A 16,038-nucleotide genomic window follows, 5' to 3' on the forward strand; every position below is an offset into this window, starting at 1 on the left:
ATAGTGGCTTGCTGTAGCTCCTTTAAAACAGATGCAGCTATTTGAGGTATATTTGATCATATATTCTGAACTTTTCAGGACACTCTAGATATCAAATATTCCATGCCAAATTCTCTCTAAGACACTCATACTGTGTAGGCCAGACAAATGTATCTTGATTTTGATTCATACAATATAGCTGCCAGACTCAAAAGTTAAGTTTATTAATTTTTTCTTCATCTTTCCATTCTGCAAGTTTTTATTGGGCACCTACTACTGAGTGAGTGCTAGACTCTCAGTAGACTCTGGAGAAATAAGATAAATAAAATTATTCTTGAGAAGCTAATGTTCAGTCTGGGGGATGGACAGGCTAACAAATGAGTTCAGTTTCTCTAGAAAATAACTGCATACAGGAAAAGACCAGAGATAAGGTAATTCATGTACAATAGAATTTACTCAGAAACTTTTAAATTTTATTGTGTATATACATATATATTTTAATTGCATAAATAATATAGACTTGTTTTCCAACACCAGTACTAGGAAGATTTCATTAGATAGCTCTCATTAAAAATATAGTATTTAAGTAAATGTATAATATTACATATATATGTATTTATATAATTTTAAAGTTTCTTTTCCCTGCGCTGGGTTTTGCCTCACTGATGTGTGCAGCTTTCTCTAGTTGCAGAGGTTGTGGCTACTCTTTGTTGCCTTTCGCGGGCTTTTTTTTTTTTTCCACTGTGGTGGCTTCCCTTGTTGCAGAGTACAGGCTCAGTAGTTTGTGGCTCACAGGCTTATCCATCCCACAGCATATGGAATCTTCTCGAACCAGGGGTCAAACCAGTATCCTCTGCACTGGCAGGCAGATTCTGAACCACTGGACCACCAGGAAAGTCCCAGTTTATACATATATATATATATATGTATGTATACATATATATATATATATTTTTTTTTAAGACATAGAGGAATCTTTAAAAAACTTTTTTGAGGGGCTTTGTGGGATCTCTGTTGCTGAGGGTTGGCTTTTTCTAGTCGCAGCAAGCAGGAGCTACTCTCTTGTTGAGAATGCAGGCTTCTCACTGTGGTGGCTTTTCTTGTTGCAGAGTGTGGGCCCTAGGGCGCACAGGCTTCAGTAATTGCGGCTCTCGGGCTCTAGAGCACAGGCTCAGTAGTTGTGGTACATGGGCTTAGTTGCTCCACAGCATGTGGGATCTTCCCAGATCAGGGATTGAACCCATGTCCCCAGCACTGGCAGGTGGATTCTAAACCACTGGACCACCGGTGAAACCTTATATATTTTTCAATAGGCAAGGACATGCTGTAATCCCAGGACTTTTACTAGTACAGTTTTTGGTTAGAAATCTTACTATTACTATCTTAACCATCTTGCAGTTACTTCCAGTAACAGCTGACAGGTCTTGAGTTCTGCCAGTGCCAGGTAACTTGCACACAGTTGTTCTGTTACTCATTCAGTTCAGTGGAGTAGACATTGTTCTTCCACTTTGTAGACTAGGCAGAAAGTGGGTTTTAGGGACGGAAAATGACTTGTCTGGCCCCACCAGTGGACTGGAGGTAGAGGGGAGATCTAAAGTGTATCTGCCTGACTGAAGGCAATGTGCTCTTCTCCAGGCTGTGCGGCCAGCCCTTCAGTGTTAGGGAGCTTTGAACTGCATATCAGGCATGCATTTGTTTGAATCTCTGGGGCTACCGGAAAGGAAAGTGAGAAAGGGGGAAGTAATTAAGATGCAGCTACTGGCAAAGCATCCCTTGTAATTCAATATTCTTGCTGCAGCCAGAGAGACCCTTTTAAGTGCCAATTGGGCCATGCTTCTTCACTCCTCAGAATCTTCCGATTTATTTATAACTTATTATTTATTTTTAAGGTTTAAGAACTTTTTTATTAAGGTAACACTGGGGTTCCCTGGTGGCTCAGTCAGTAAAGAATCCACCTGCAATGCAGGAGATCGCCTGCAGCACAGGAGACCTGGCATCCATCCCTGGGTTGGGAAGATCCTCTGGAGAAGGAAATAGCAACCCACTCTGGTATTCTTGCCTGGAGGATCCCATGGACAGAGGAGCCTGGCGGGCTGCAGACCATGGGGTCACAAAGAGTCAGACACGACTGGATGACTGAACAACAACAACATTGGTTTATAATATTATATAAGCTTCACGGGTACAACATTTTTCTATTTCTGTATACACTACAGCATGCCACCACCAAAGATTTAGTTTCTGTCACCAGATGTGGACTGCCTTTGCCCATTTCACCCCTGCCCCACCCCCATTCCCCTCTTCCCTTCCGCTCTGTTGTCTATATCTACGTGTTTGTGTTTGTTTTGTTTTATTTGTTCCTTCATTTATTTTGTTGTTGGCTCCCATCTGTGTCAGGCGTATGCATCTATTCTATCTTTCCAGCCACAGGTAGGCATACCTGCCCTCCCTCAGAGCTGTCCCAGCCACACTGGTCTCCGTTCGTCTTCTCTTCCCCATGTGCTTTGTCCTAAGTCCTGTCCCCAGGCTTTTCCTCCTACAGTTCCTTTTGCTTAGAAGAATATCCTTAAGCCCTTCCGCCTTCTCATCCATCAGTTAACTCTGCTTCTGGCTCTCAGTGCACTGTGGCCCCTCCAAAAGGCCTGTCCTATTGTACCAACCCTCTGCACACATGCCCACATATTCATCTGCATCATGCTATCATGGAGGCCACCATCAGATGGTCATTTACAGATAGGTGCAACCTGATTCTGTGAAAGTGCCTCCCCCTGGAGAGAGAGGTCAAGGGAGACAGGGAAGCTGCAATTCTTGCTTACCATTATCCTGGCCCTTAGCTCTGAGTGAACAGAGTAGGTACTCAAAAATAACTGTTGAAAGAAGGAACCCTTCAGTCTTTCCTCTCACCTCCACTAGACTAGGCTTTCTCATCCTACACTCTTAGTAGGACCCTGAACTTTTCCTTCTTAGTCCTGTAATTAGAGACTTGGCTGATTAGCTGATTACTTATCTTTTCTCCTTACAGCCCCATAAAGGCAGAGTTCATGTTCACTTTCCTCACCATTGTGAGCTTAGCACAGAGAATGCCCTCAATACATATTTGTAGAATGGGCAAGCAAGGGGCGTGTTGACCAAAAGGGAGTGATTCAAAGGTCTGAGTGTAAAGGCTACATGAAGTGGCTCATTATCTACTAATTCAAATTTGTATTAATTTGATAAACAATCTAGTAGTGTTATTAGCAACTCCCAAGCTGAATAAAACATTACTGCTACAAACGAAACCCAAGGAAACCCTTCACACTGGTCCAAAGCTCCTTCTTATGATCAGCTCTCTGGTTAGTGAAGGTAAATTACTTCTTTTCTAGACAGAGGCAGATTTTCCACGAGAAGCTTAATCTCCAGGAGTCTCACTTGCAGCACATCTTCCAGGACCCTAGGAGAGCCTAGCAACGTGTGCACAGGGTCATATGTTTTCATAAAATTAGCAAAAGTAAGATATTTTAAGACAATTAAAAACGCTGTCTTACTACATTCTGACTTCCCTTCTGCCAGCTTGTTGGGGGGATTAGAGTGGCCATGGGCATCCTGGGTCTCTGGCTAAGGGGAAGTTGAGTTGGGGACACACTGAGTTTGGATTTAGTGGGATATGTGATTTTTCAGACAATTCTGTGTATAGTTAAGTCGTGGCTATTAGTCTCACCATCGAAATGGCTTCTAGGAAAACCCCTACACCTGCAGTAACATTTGGTTATTGTGACATGAAGTTAGTGGCTAGTATCATGGAAGTTCCTTCTGAGAATCGCTTGCTTTGGCACTGAAGGCTATGAGGTTATTTGTGGTGGCTTCTCTAGAACCCCCATAATTCGTGATTTCCTGAAAATGGCCTTTTGATCTTTGCTCTCCTGGTCTGTCCAATGGTGATCAGCCTCTAACTCCCTGCATTACTGACCATTTAGGAAGTACCTAAAACATGCAGAAGCTTCATTTTTCCTAGCTGAACTCTGACCAGGCAACGAAAGCTCCTCCTGTGACACTGGTATGACCTTCATGGCAGAGCTGTCTCTTTGGGCACCTTGAGTGCCTGTCACCCTTAATCTGCTCCCTTACCCTTCTCATGTGCCCTGTGGAACCACAAGCCAAGAGCCACACTGCTCTCTCCCCAAGACAGAACAACCTCCCTCCCAAAGTGTGCCCTAGAAAAACAGACCATTCATAAGAGTGAGAAAAAGGCAGACAGCAGGGTGAGGAGCAGAGAGAGAAGACAAGGGGAAGAAGACTGAAAGCAGCACGATTAAGGAAAGGCTATAGATGGGTTGACTGAGAACGATGCAGAAAGGAGAACAAAGCTGAGCTCTTCCCTTGCCAGATGTGTGTGTGGAATTGTATTCTAATCCAGAGTTGGTTGGGGTCAGGCGTCAAGTTGAGGATGGAGTATGCTCATCTCTCTCCAGGATCTCTGGAGGAGTTTCCTAACTGGTTTCCCAGCTTCCAGCCCTGCCCTTCTAAGTCCTTCTCAACCCCAAAGCCCAATGATCCTATTCAAATAGGAGTCAGCACACACCACTCCTTTGCTCTAATACTGTCTGACCTCACTTCCCTCCTCTGTCCCCACCCTCAGTCGGTTCCAGCCAGACTCACTGTTCCTTAAACATGCTAGGCCTGCTCCTGCCTCAGGGCCTCTGCTCAGGCTGTTCCCTTTGCCTGTAAGACTGCCCCTTAAATGTCCACCTGCCGCTCTCCATTCCCTGAATCCCCTCCTCACTCAGGCTCTTCTGGTCATTCCATCTAAAATAGTAACACCCTCAATGTTCCTGAGCCCCTTTCCTTTCAACATAGTATATAATATATTTATTTATTTGTGTTGTCTATCTTCTTCCACTAGAATGTAAGCTCTAGGGTGGGGATTTTTGTTTGTTCACTGCTGAATCTCCCTCTTCAAGCACAGTGCCTGGCATAGAGTCGGAGTATACTAAATACTTGTTGAAAAAATGACCTCATGAGGCAGGTGCTATTATTAAGCACATTTTATAGAAGATAAAATTTGGGCTTACCGGTATAGAGTAATCTGCCCAAGATCACACGGTGAAGTGAAAGAGCAAGCGTTGGACCCAATCATGACTGTTTCAAAAGCCTGTGCTCATAAATGCTGCACTGTAACACAGTCTTCCTTTGGCTAGGAACAGCTAAGGGCTGCTAATAGCATCTCACATCAGCGTTTCTTTCCGGTTAACCAGACCACTGGGCCTTCCTGAGTTTGCAAGGTGAGTAATGACAGAAGGGGATGAAGAACGAAATCGTTATGCATGTGCTGTTTGAGGAAGTGAAAGAACAGCTTTAGGTCCACTTAGTTGAGAACAGGGATGTGATGAGGCTGACCCCACCTGGGGTGTCTTAGAGTGGAAGGGGGCTCTCCTCAGGGTAGGATCACCCACAGGCAGGCCAAACATGTGTTTGGGTAACAGCATAGGGGCTCAGATGGTAAAGAGTCTGCCAGCAGTGCAGGAGACCTGGGTTCAATCCCTGGGTCGGGAAGATTCCCTGGAGAAGGAAATGGCAACCCACTCCAGTATTCTTGCCTGGAAAATCCCATGGACGGAGGAGTCTGATGGGCTATAGTCCTTAGGGTCGCAAAGAGTTGGACACAACTGAGAGACTTCACTTTCATTTTCAAAGCAGAGGCACCAAAATAATGGGGGGGGGGATCTTTTATGGTAGTAAGTGGTTATTTGATATTTTCAACAACTTATAAAATGTGTTGTTGTAGGAAAAGTCAGAACTTTGCTGGACTGCCTTAAGGGCATTTGACTGAAGGCATTGCTTGGATATTTGATTACATGTGGCGAGTGTCAACTTCTCAGTGCATAGCGTCTCTGAAGGTCAGTCTGGCCCTGCTGATCCTGGTTGATGGAGCCAGTGGACTCACTTTATCTATCATTTACTGTCAAAAATGGTGTATATATATGTGTGTGTGTGTGTGTGTGTGGTTTCCATTATGTACTGAGAGGTAGATGGAGCAAGAACTGTTGCTTTGTAAATCCTTGGAGAATTAACAGTGGTGTTTTAGAGAAGGTTGATTTAATGCTGTTAATTTAAAAATGGAGTTGGAGGTCTGAAGAGCTCCTATTCTTGCTTCTATACCTTCTCTGATGTCACCTTTGTGAAGCCTTCTCTGCCTACCTCCCTGGATTCCCCTCCCTCAGCAATTATTCACTTCCTCTTCTGTGCTACAGATATTATCAAATTTATCATATCATATCATAATCATTTTTATCCACTGCTGATCCCCTGTGAGACTAAGAAATCCTAGAAGTATATGCTTTCTTTATCCATTATTGCACCTAGATTCATCTATCTAGCACAGGGACTAGAACAGACTCAAGGTTCTGCCAAAGGCAATTAAAACCAGATTTTGGAGGCTGGAGGAGTTTCTAAGGAAAACGTCTCTTTTTTTTGGTGAATTCCTTAATAAGACATGCCAGGTACCTAGCATTGTTTACAAAATAGGTCATCCTGGAGTAATTGCTTCTACAGCCCCTTGTTTTTCGCCAGACCTTCTCTGCTGGACTGCTCAGTGACTCCCAGCCGGAAGAGGAGGCATGTGTGCTAAACTGGCCCTCAACAACTCCCCCATATCATGCCCTTCAAGCCCCAAAATGACAAAAATAGGCTTGTGGTCTTTTGGCCTGCCTGGGCTTATCACTTCACTTCTCTGCTTTTTCGGTTCCTTATTCTGCAGCAATTAGGAGTTGAGATGGGAGACGTAAGCTCCCTCCAGGCTGTGAAATCTCTGAATCTTGAGCCTACTCGTGGACAATAAGCGGTCTATAACCCTGCCTTCTTTCCACTCTCTGCAGAGCAGGTCAGACCTGGTTACCTTGGAACAAGACCCGCACCCACACCAGTCCTTGGAGCTGCTGTTTGTGGCAGACCTTTCCTTTAGCTGAGAGTGTATTTCTCCTGTAACAACACATCTGTCTTCTGCCACCTACCTCTGTGCTCTACTGCTGTATCCTCGATCTTGTGGGTCAAGCCTTCTCTCAATGTTCATTTCATCCAGGTTTTGTCCCTATAAAAATGATATGATAAATTTAGAACACTGCACATACCATGATGCTATTTATGTATTTTATTTTAAGCTATGCATGTTGGTCTTTTGTCTGTTTGCTCTCAGATCTATTCTCTACCATCCTCAATCTTGAGTTTTGCATTCCTTGGAGTTACTTGTCCCAGGCTTGCTTATGGACCTGGTCAAAGAGAGCCAGTGATGGAACACCGGCAAATAAGAGGGGAGAAGCCAGGTTATCTCTTCCCCTTTCCTCTGCTTCAGATCTGTGTGTCTGGCAGCAGCATGTCCATGTCTCCAGAGCCTGCTGTACAACCCTCTCTCCATGGTTCCTGATTTATCCTGGAAGTGCTGTCATGGTTCACAGTTCTCCCAAGCAGTCCCAGAACCTGGGCTCCTGTAATTGCCTTCTCTCCTCATCCCTCTAGCCCCGGAGTTGATAGTGGCTTCCCGCTGTTCTCTGGCCTCTCAAGTCTTCCATCACCTATTTAAAGTCCCTCTGCAATACCTAGGATGGCTTCTGTAGAGTATTTTCGACTCTGACTAAAACACTCCCATGTATGAGTACGTTGTATATATACATGAATATACGAATATCTATGTGAATATCTATGTGTATGAAACCACACATATGTATGAAAACACATGTATGTATGAAAAAAATAGAGAAGAAGATCTGGAAGTCTGCACATGAAACTGTGAACAGTGCTTTTAAGACTGGGAAAAGGAATAAGGCTGGGTTGGTATGGAATTGTGAAGCTGAATGGTAGTTTAAAAAAGAAAATTTTAATTAATTAATTATTTATTTATTGCGGCATAACTTACATATATAGAGGGCTTCCCCAGTGGCCCAGATGATAAAGAATCTGCATTCAATGTGGGAAACCTGGGTTCTATCCCTGGGTCAGGAAGACTAACACATAATTTTCATAACTCTGTATATGTGCCATTTAGATTTTTTTTTTTACAATGACCATGTATTCACCTATTGCATATCTAATATTAAAAACAAACCATTAAAAATATAAATAATAGGAGTGAGGCGAATGGGGCAAAACACCAAGAGCTTTAGCTGAATCCTTGAGCCATGTAGGGGAAGTCCTGCAGATGACACTAACGTTCATTCATGCAACAAGTATTTTTTATTTACTGTGTGCCAGCATCGAGGGTCCATGAGTGAACAATATAGCCATGATCCTTGTTCATATTATCTGCAGTAATTACATACACAATTATGTCATTACTAATTAATTACAAAAAAGTAAAGAGGGCAATGAAAGTTCTAACCTAGTCAGGGAGGGCTTCTCTGAGGAAGTGACTTACCAGCTGAGAGCTGAAAGACAAGCAGTTAAAGCTCAGTTGCTAGAGGTAAAGAGACAATATGAGACGGTCAAGCTGGGCTACCACTGAGTACTTGCTTGGTTCCTGTTCTCAGGGAGGCTGCTGTAACAACAGAGCTTGCTAGAAGGTGTTTTGCCCTGGAACTCAAAGTGGGATGCCAGTCAATAGGAAGTGTGTGGAGGTTCTGTAGGACTGGTCTTCTACTGCTGTAGCCATGCCTCCTATTGGATCCATTGTCTGCACACCAGGTGGTTCTCACCTGGAGGAGAGGAAATCAATGCCATGTGTTCTCTGGTGGTTACAAGGCGGATTTGGAAGTGGCTCAAAAGCTAAGGATGCCCTGGGGTCAGCAGTGGTAACAAAGGTACCCATGTCCATCAACCCCTCACCCTTTGATGGGAACAACTGATATTTTCTCAGTCTTAAGTAGCTGCTGCTGCTGCTGCTAAGTCGTTTCAGTCGTGTCTGACTCTGTGCGATCCCATAGACGGCAGCCCACCAGGCTCCCCCGTCCCTGGGATTCTCCAGGCAAGAACACTGGAGTGGGTTGCCATTTCCTTCTCCAGTGCATGAAAGTGAAAAGTGAAAGTGAAGTTGCTCAGTCTTGTCCGACTCTCCGCGACCCCATGGACTGCAACCTACCAGGCTCCTCCGCCCATGAGATTTTCCAGGCAAGAGTACTGGAGTGGGTTGCCATTGCCTTCTCTGGTCTTAAGCAGAGTGGTATGCAAATGTCTAAGACAAGTGCTCAGTCCATCTTCTATTCAAATTTCTACTTCTGAACTCTTCCTGAAATGGAATGCTGGAACTTGTGGTAAAAAGCTGTTCATGAAGCAAGTCTCATTCTTTCTAAGCTCTGTGTTTTTCTCTTTTTGTTCAACCTAATTCAGATTTTTTGCTTGTGTCTCAATTTTTCCAATTCATAAACATTTTGAAAATGGCTATAATTTCCTTGTTTTATTGTACTGTTAAGTCACTGATCACGTTTTAGCATAAGCCAACTAATTATTCCATGAAATTAAGTTACTTATAAAGTAGTCTATTAATTGCAATTATAGTTTCATTACAGCCTGTACAGGTCTCCCCGACTATGTAAAATCAGGTTATGTTTCCTTTTGATGTCCAAATTACAAAGGTAACAACAGGATCTCAGCTTGACCTCAGTGTCCTACAGCTCTTTCTGGGCGTCCCCCACAGGATGTGTCATTCGTGCTTACAAACCAGCTGCTGAAACCACACAGGTCCACCCGGTCCTTTCTCTTCTGCTGTGGCTCCTCCAGGTCTGCTTCCTGCAGGGCCACTTGGAAAGCATCAGTACTGTCACTGCCCATCATGAAATCAGCACTGATGGTGCCAAGTCCACGGTCTCTCCCAGTGCTGCCAAGTCAGCCAGCCTTTGCGTTGTCAGAGCAGAATGATATTTCCTGAGCAAGCAGAGAAAATGGCCTCTTCCCTCCAGTTCTGTGCTCTGCTTTGTGACCTGGGATCTGAATGAGTGGTGCTCTGGACTGAGAATCATAAATGTTTCTTGTGAATAGTTTTCCCAGTTTCTGACTTTCATCTTTCTAAACCCTGGGGCTTATAACTAAGTTCAAAGATCTAGGTGGGGGAAACAATCTGTACCACCCCTCAAACCTTCATGGTTCTTGGCTGTTCCAGCAACATCAGTGGAGGGTCTGTTCTCAAGTCACACACAAAAAACTTCCATCCATATTAATAGAGGCAAACAGATGCTATAGAGTCTGCGGGGGTGGTATCAGTCTGTGCTGATGGGTATCAATACCAACAATCTAAAATTAGGCTCAGCTGGCCAAAATGTATTTTATGTAGGGCTTAGTAATTTTAATTCACTCTAATAACTGAAATAACTAGTTTCAAGCAGATTCTGAAGATCAATGCCCCACATCACAATGTCTTCTCCAAAAAAGACCGAGCACACATGCACATTTATGTCAAAAAATTCACAAGAGTCACACAGGTGCAGACCTGTTTATCATGGAAACCAAGCACAAGCTCCTCCCCAAGTCTCATGTGAGGCTGGGGTATGTGGCTGTGGTTTAAGAGCAAGCTTTGTGGTCTAGAAGGCTCTTGCTTGTGTGAGGCCCTGTTTTACCCTAGTAGGAGGCTTCCACTATTTCCTGGTGAACTAGTAATACTGAGAATGGTCTTGGTGGGATATTGAGCTCTCAAGACATTTATAATTCTTACATTTAACACTCATTATGTCTCTTCCTGCTAGAGGATTTGGGGAATTTTTTAAAAGTATAAAACATTCTTTTTAAAAGTTTAAAATTTAAAAGAAGTTTGTTTTTTAGGTCATTGTGCTGAGTGAAATAAGTCAGACAAAGATAAATACTGTATGATCTTGCTTATATGTAGAATTAAAAAAAAAATAACAAGCTGATAGAAACAGAGTAGATTAGTGGTTGTCAGGATTGGGGGTAGAGGAGAACTGGAAGGTGGTGGTGAAAGGGTACAAACTTCCAAATGTAAGATGAATATGTTCTGGGGCTATAATGCACAGCATGGTGACTAGGGTTCATAATACTTTATTTTAAAAGCTCTTACCACATGCACACATACATAATTGTTACCATGTGAGGTGACAGAAGTGTTAACTAACCTTGTGGTAATCATACTGCAATATATACATATATCAAATCATTATATGCTATACTTTAAACTTATACAATGTGATATGCCAATTATACCTCAGTAATGTGGGGGAAATGGATTTTTTAGTGAGCCAGACACTGTTTAATTACATTTATGGATTCTCTCGCTTAATCCTCATATAAGGTAAAAGCTACTATTAGCTTCATTTTACAAATGAGGAAAGCAAAACTGAGGACACAGCAGAGCTCACACAGCAGAGTTAGGATTCAGACCTGGATAGCCAGATTCTATAATAGAATCTTAGCTCTTATCCAATGCACTGTGTCTCTCCCTCTCAACTTCCATTAAAAATCCTAGGACTGTTGCCAATAAGGTAATCAGATTCCCCTCAATGCATATTTGAATTGAACAAACAAAGTATGTAAGTTAATGTAAGGTAGTTTCTTCACTGATTGGTAAGAATTGCCAGGGTAGTCTCAACAATTTACAATGTTCCACTTTTCTGCATAGAAATTTGGATTAAAAAGCTTTAAGTTCTTAAAAAGTAATGGAGTCTTTAAAATACTACAACCGATTATGTTTATAACCAGTTTATATAAATATAAACAAACAGGAAGACTTCACTAGGTGCTTCACTAAGACATACAAGCATTTTAAAGAAATAGATTGTAGTAACTACATGTCATTTCTATAAATTTGATAATAAAGAAATCTATTTATAATAAAATAATAATCAGTTTAGTTCAGTGGCTCAGTCGTGTCTGACTTTTTGTGACCCCATGGACTGTAGCATGCCAGGCTTCCCTGTCCATTACCAACTCCCAGAGCTTACTCAAACTCATGTCCATTGAGTCAGTGATGTCATCCAACCATCTCATCCTCTGTCGTCTCCTTCTCCTCCTGCCTTCAATCTTTCCCAGCATTAGGGTCTTTTCTAATGAGTCAGTTCTTTGCATTAGGTGGCCAAAGTATTGGAGTTTCAGCCTCAGCATCAGTCCTTCCATCTCATCCTCTGTCGTCTCCTTCTCCTCCTGCCTTCAATCTTTCCCAGCATCAGGGTCTTTTCTAATGAGTCAGTTCTTTGCATTAGGTGGCCAAAGTATTGGAGTTTCAGCCTCAGCATCAGTCCTTCCAACACCCAGGACTGGTCTCCTTTAGGATGGACTGGTTGGATCTCCTTGCAGTACAAGGGACTCTCAAGAGTCTTCTCCAACACCACAGTTCAAAAGCATCAATTCTTTGCCACTCAACTTTCTTTATGGTCCAACTCTCATATCCATACATGACTACTGGAAAAACCATAGCTTTGACTATATGGACCTTTGTTGGCAAAGTAATATCTCTGCTTTTTAATATGCTGTCTAAGTTGGTCCTAGCTTTTCTTCCAAGCAGCAAGCGTCTTTTAATTTCATAGCTGCAGTCACCAACTGCAGTGATTTTGATTGCCAAAAAAATAAAGTCACTGTTTCCCTTGTTTCCCCATCTATTTGCCATGAAATAATGGGACTATTTCTGCTTTATTGACTATGCCAAAGCCTTTGACTATGTGGATCACAATAAACTGTGGAAAATTCTGAAAGAGATGGGAATACCAGACCACCTGACCAGCCTCTTGAGAAACCTGAATGCAGGTCAGGAAGCAACAGTTAGAACTGGACATGGAACAACAGATTGGTTCCAAATAGGAAAAGGAGTATGTCAAGGCTGTATATTGTCACCCTGCTTATTTAACTTCTATGCAGAGTACATCATGAGAAACGCTGGACTGGAAGAAGCACAAGCTGGAATCAAGCTTGCTGGGAGAAATACCAATAACCTCAGATATGCAGATGACACCACCCTTATGGCAGAAAGTGAAGAGGAACTAAAAAGCCTCTTGATGAAAGTGAAAGAGGAGAGTGAAAAAGTTGGCTTAAAGCTCAACATTCAGAAAACTAAGATCATGGCATCTGGCCCCATCAGTTCACGGGAAATAGATGGGGAAACAGTAGAAACAGTGTCAGACTTTGTTTTCTTGGGCTCCAAAATCACTGCAGATGGTAATTGCAGCCATGAAATTAAAAGACGCTTACTCCTTGGAAGGAAAGTTATGACCAACCTGGATAGCATATTCAAAAGCAGAGACATTACTTTGCCAACAAAGGTCCGTCTAGTCAAGGCTATGGTTTTTCCAGTGGTCATGTATGGATGTGAGAGTTGGACTGTGAAGAAAGCTGAGCACCGAAGAATTGATGCTTTTTAACTGTGGTGTTGGAGAAGACTGTTGAGAGTCCCTTGGACTGCAAGGAGATCCAACCAGTCCATCCTAAAGGAGACCAGTCCTGGGTGTTCATTGGAAGGACTGATGCTGAGGCTGAAACTCCAATACTTTGGCCATCTCATGTGAAGAGTTGACTCATTGGAAAATACCCTAATGCTGGGAAGGATTGGGGGCAGGAGGAGAAGGGGATGACAGAGGATAAGATGGCTGGATGGCATCACTGACCCAATGCACATGAGTTTGGGTGAACTCTGGGAGTTGATGATGGACAGGGAGGCCTGGCATGCTGCAATTCTTGGGGTCACAAAGAGCTGGACACGACTGAGTGACTGAACTGACTGAACTGAATGGGATTGGATGTCATGATCTTAGTTTTTTGAATGTTGAGTTTTAAGCCAGCTTTTAAACTCTCCTCTTCAATAGTGAGGGATTATTTCCCTTCCAGGAAGCTTTTTTAGAAGGCATAGCAAAACTGTGGTCACTATAGGACAGGTTTAAAGTTCTACTAGGGGTTGGGGTTGTTAGACAGTACATTAAGATTCATGCTAGGTGATGAGAGATAGCACAGCACAGTGCCTAAGAGCATGATGCTGAAGTTCAGATCCCAGTGTTGCCTTTTGCTACCTCTGTGACCTTGGGCAAATTACTCAATCTGTGTGAACCTCAGTTTCCTAATCTGAAAAATATGGAGAACATTATCTACTGTTATGGACTGCATGCTTGTGTTCCCCACAAATTCATGTACTGAAGTCCTAAACTCCAGAGTAGTATTTAGACATGAGCCCTCTAAGAATATAATTAAGGTTAAATGAAATCCCAAGGGTGGGGCCCTGATGGGGCTACGATTAGTGTCTTTTAATAAAAGACACTATGAAGCTTGCTCACTTTTCCTCTCTACGCAAGCACGGAGGAGAGGCCATGGGAGCACCCAGTTAAGAGGGCTGCCACCTTCTAGTGGCTGCCACGGCAGGGGAAGCTCACTCACTAGACACCGTGCTGCTGTGGGCACCTTGACTTTTGGACTTCCCATCTCTAAAACTGAAAATATAAATGTCTGTTTGAGCCAGTCTATGGTATTTTGTTAAGGCAACTCCAGCAGACTAAGTCACCTACCTCGTAAGGTTGTCAAAGAATTAAATGACTTGATAGATCTGAGGAACTTCATATAATGCCTGGCACGTGGAAGTTCCATATGAGCGTTAACTGGCATTGCTGGCCTCAGGTCTGTGTGTGGGCTTGGGTTTTGAGAACTGGTGATATGCACAAAGGTGGCAATACATTATTGCACGTGGGCACACTGAATTCTGAAAAACAAATCTGAGAAATTTAAAATTAAGCAGGAAGACGTTTACATTCTGAAGTGAACTCAGTTCAGTTCAGTCGCTCAGTTGTGTCTGACTCTTTGCGACCCCGTGAATCGCAGCACGCCAGGCCTCCCCGTCCATCACCAACTCCCAGAGTTCACTCAAACTCATGTCCATTGAGTCGGTGATGCCATCCAGCCATCTCATCCTCTGTCAACTCAGTCAGGCAAAATTAAACATGCCAGCCTAGGTGAGGGCCAACATCTCATGCCTTTCTCCACCTCTCCTGGAGAGTTTGGATTCATGTTAGTTTAAAAAGCCTTCATGTCCCTCTCCTTCCCCAATAAAACCTCAAACCAACAATAAGTAAGCTGTTACGGGTCTCTGGGGAAAAAGAAAACAGAACAGGAAATGTCTGGATAGATAAGGGAAGCCTGTAAAACACAGATGATGGTTGTAATTTTAGGAATTCCAATATGAATGGCATCAAGTTAAACTCTCATTTTAAAATGATAGAGGCCAGAATGCTTAAATGTTAGTCTTTAAATATATTTTTTCCTCTTAATATACTAAATTCACACATATACGATCCTTTAATCTTCAGGGAATTATTATGAAAGTCAATTTAGGAGAGAAGAGTCATTTTCTATGAAGGACCAGAAAACACTATGAAAAGGAAATAACTGCTTTCATTAAACAGTAAAAAATACTTTCAGTTCCGAAGTATCTCCTTAACGAGGAGGAAGAAGAGTTGAGTAAGCAGGGGAAAAAGAAGGAGTGACAAAAGGAAATAGAGAGGAAGGGAAAGGAAGAGAAGAAATGGAGAAAGAAAAGAAAGGAGGAAAGGAGCAAATAGGGGAGAGGACTTTAAAGTTTTGGTTCTGTAGCTTTGAGGGGAAATTTGTAAGGTCCTTTGTAAAGTTTGGGGTAAGGGGGTGGGGTGGGAAAGTGGAGAGGAACAGCATTTTCTTCCATCCTTTTGAAATTTAGATGAGCTCATTCATCAGTTCACACAGCTACCCGCTGCCGGGCCTCTGGGGAGAACAACCTTTGGCCTGTGGACACCAGGCCCTTTAAGCTTGCAGATGTAGCACTCAGGTCTAAATGTAGCAGTAGGATTTAAACCAGGAAATAATAGTTGTGCCCCCAATCCCAGTACCTCCACCCTTACTCAAGCACAAGGATGAAGAAGGCTTTCCCTGATGGGATGGTATCATCTTGTCCATTATATGCTGCCCTGGGCCTGGGGTTCTGTGAGCTGCTGTCTCCACTGGGCTTAGGTCCTGGTAGAGGACCACAGAAATAAGGAGTATGACAGATACAAAGACTATCTTTGTATATTCTTTGAGAGAGCAATACATTTAGCTTCCTTCCCTTCTTCTTGAGGCTATGGTCCAGCAAGAACATGGCTTTCTAGGTTTTTGTAATATAGGAGGAGAAACAGAAAGTTTTAATTAAATCAATATTTACATATACAA

General features: G+C 42.9%; 1 long non-coding RNA gene across 1 annotated transcript in view; it reads right to left on the minus strand.

The window, feature by feature from the left end:
- Positions 1-16,038, minus strand: part of LOC139182720 (uncharacterized) — a 70,041-nt gene that overhangs the window by 22,891 nt on the left and 31,112 nt on the right. Inside the window, exon 2 of the long non-coding RNA XR_011566253.1 lies at positions 6,966-7,042. This is a non-coding gene — a long non-coding RNA (uncharacterized lncRNA). The remainder of the gene's footprint in view (positions 1-6,965; positions 7,043-16,038) is intronic.

Source organism: Bos indicus, chromosome 4 (genome assembly GCF_029378745.1).
Source record: "Bos indicus isolate NIAB-ARS_2022 breed Sahiwal x Tharparkar chromosome 4, NIAB-ARS_B.indTharparkar_mat_pri_1.0, whole genome shotgun sequence".
Classification (NCBI taxonomy): Eukaryota; Metazoa; Chordata; class Mammalia; order Artiodactyla; family Bovidae; genus Bos; species Bos indicus.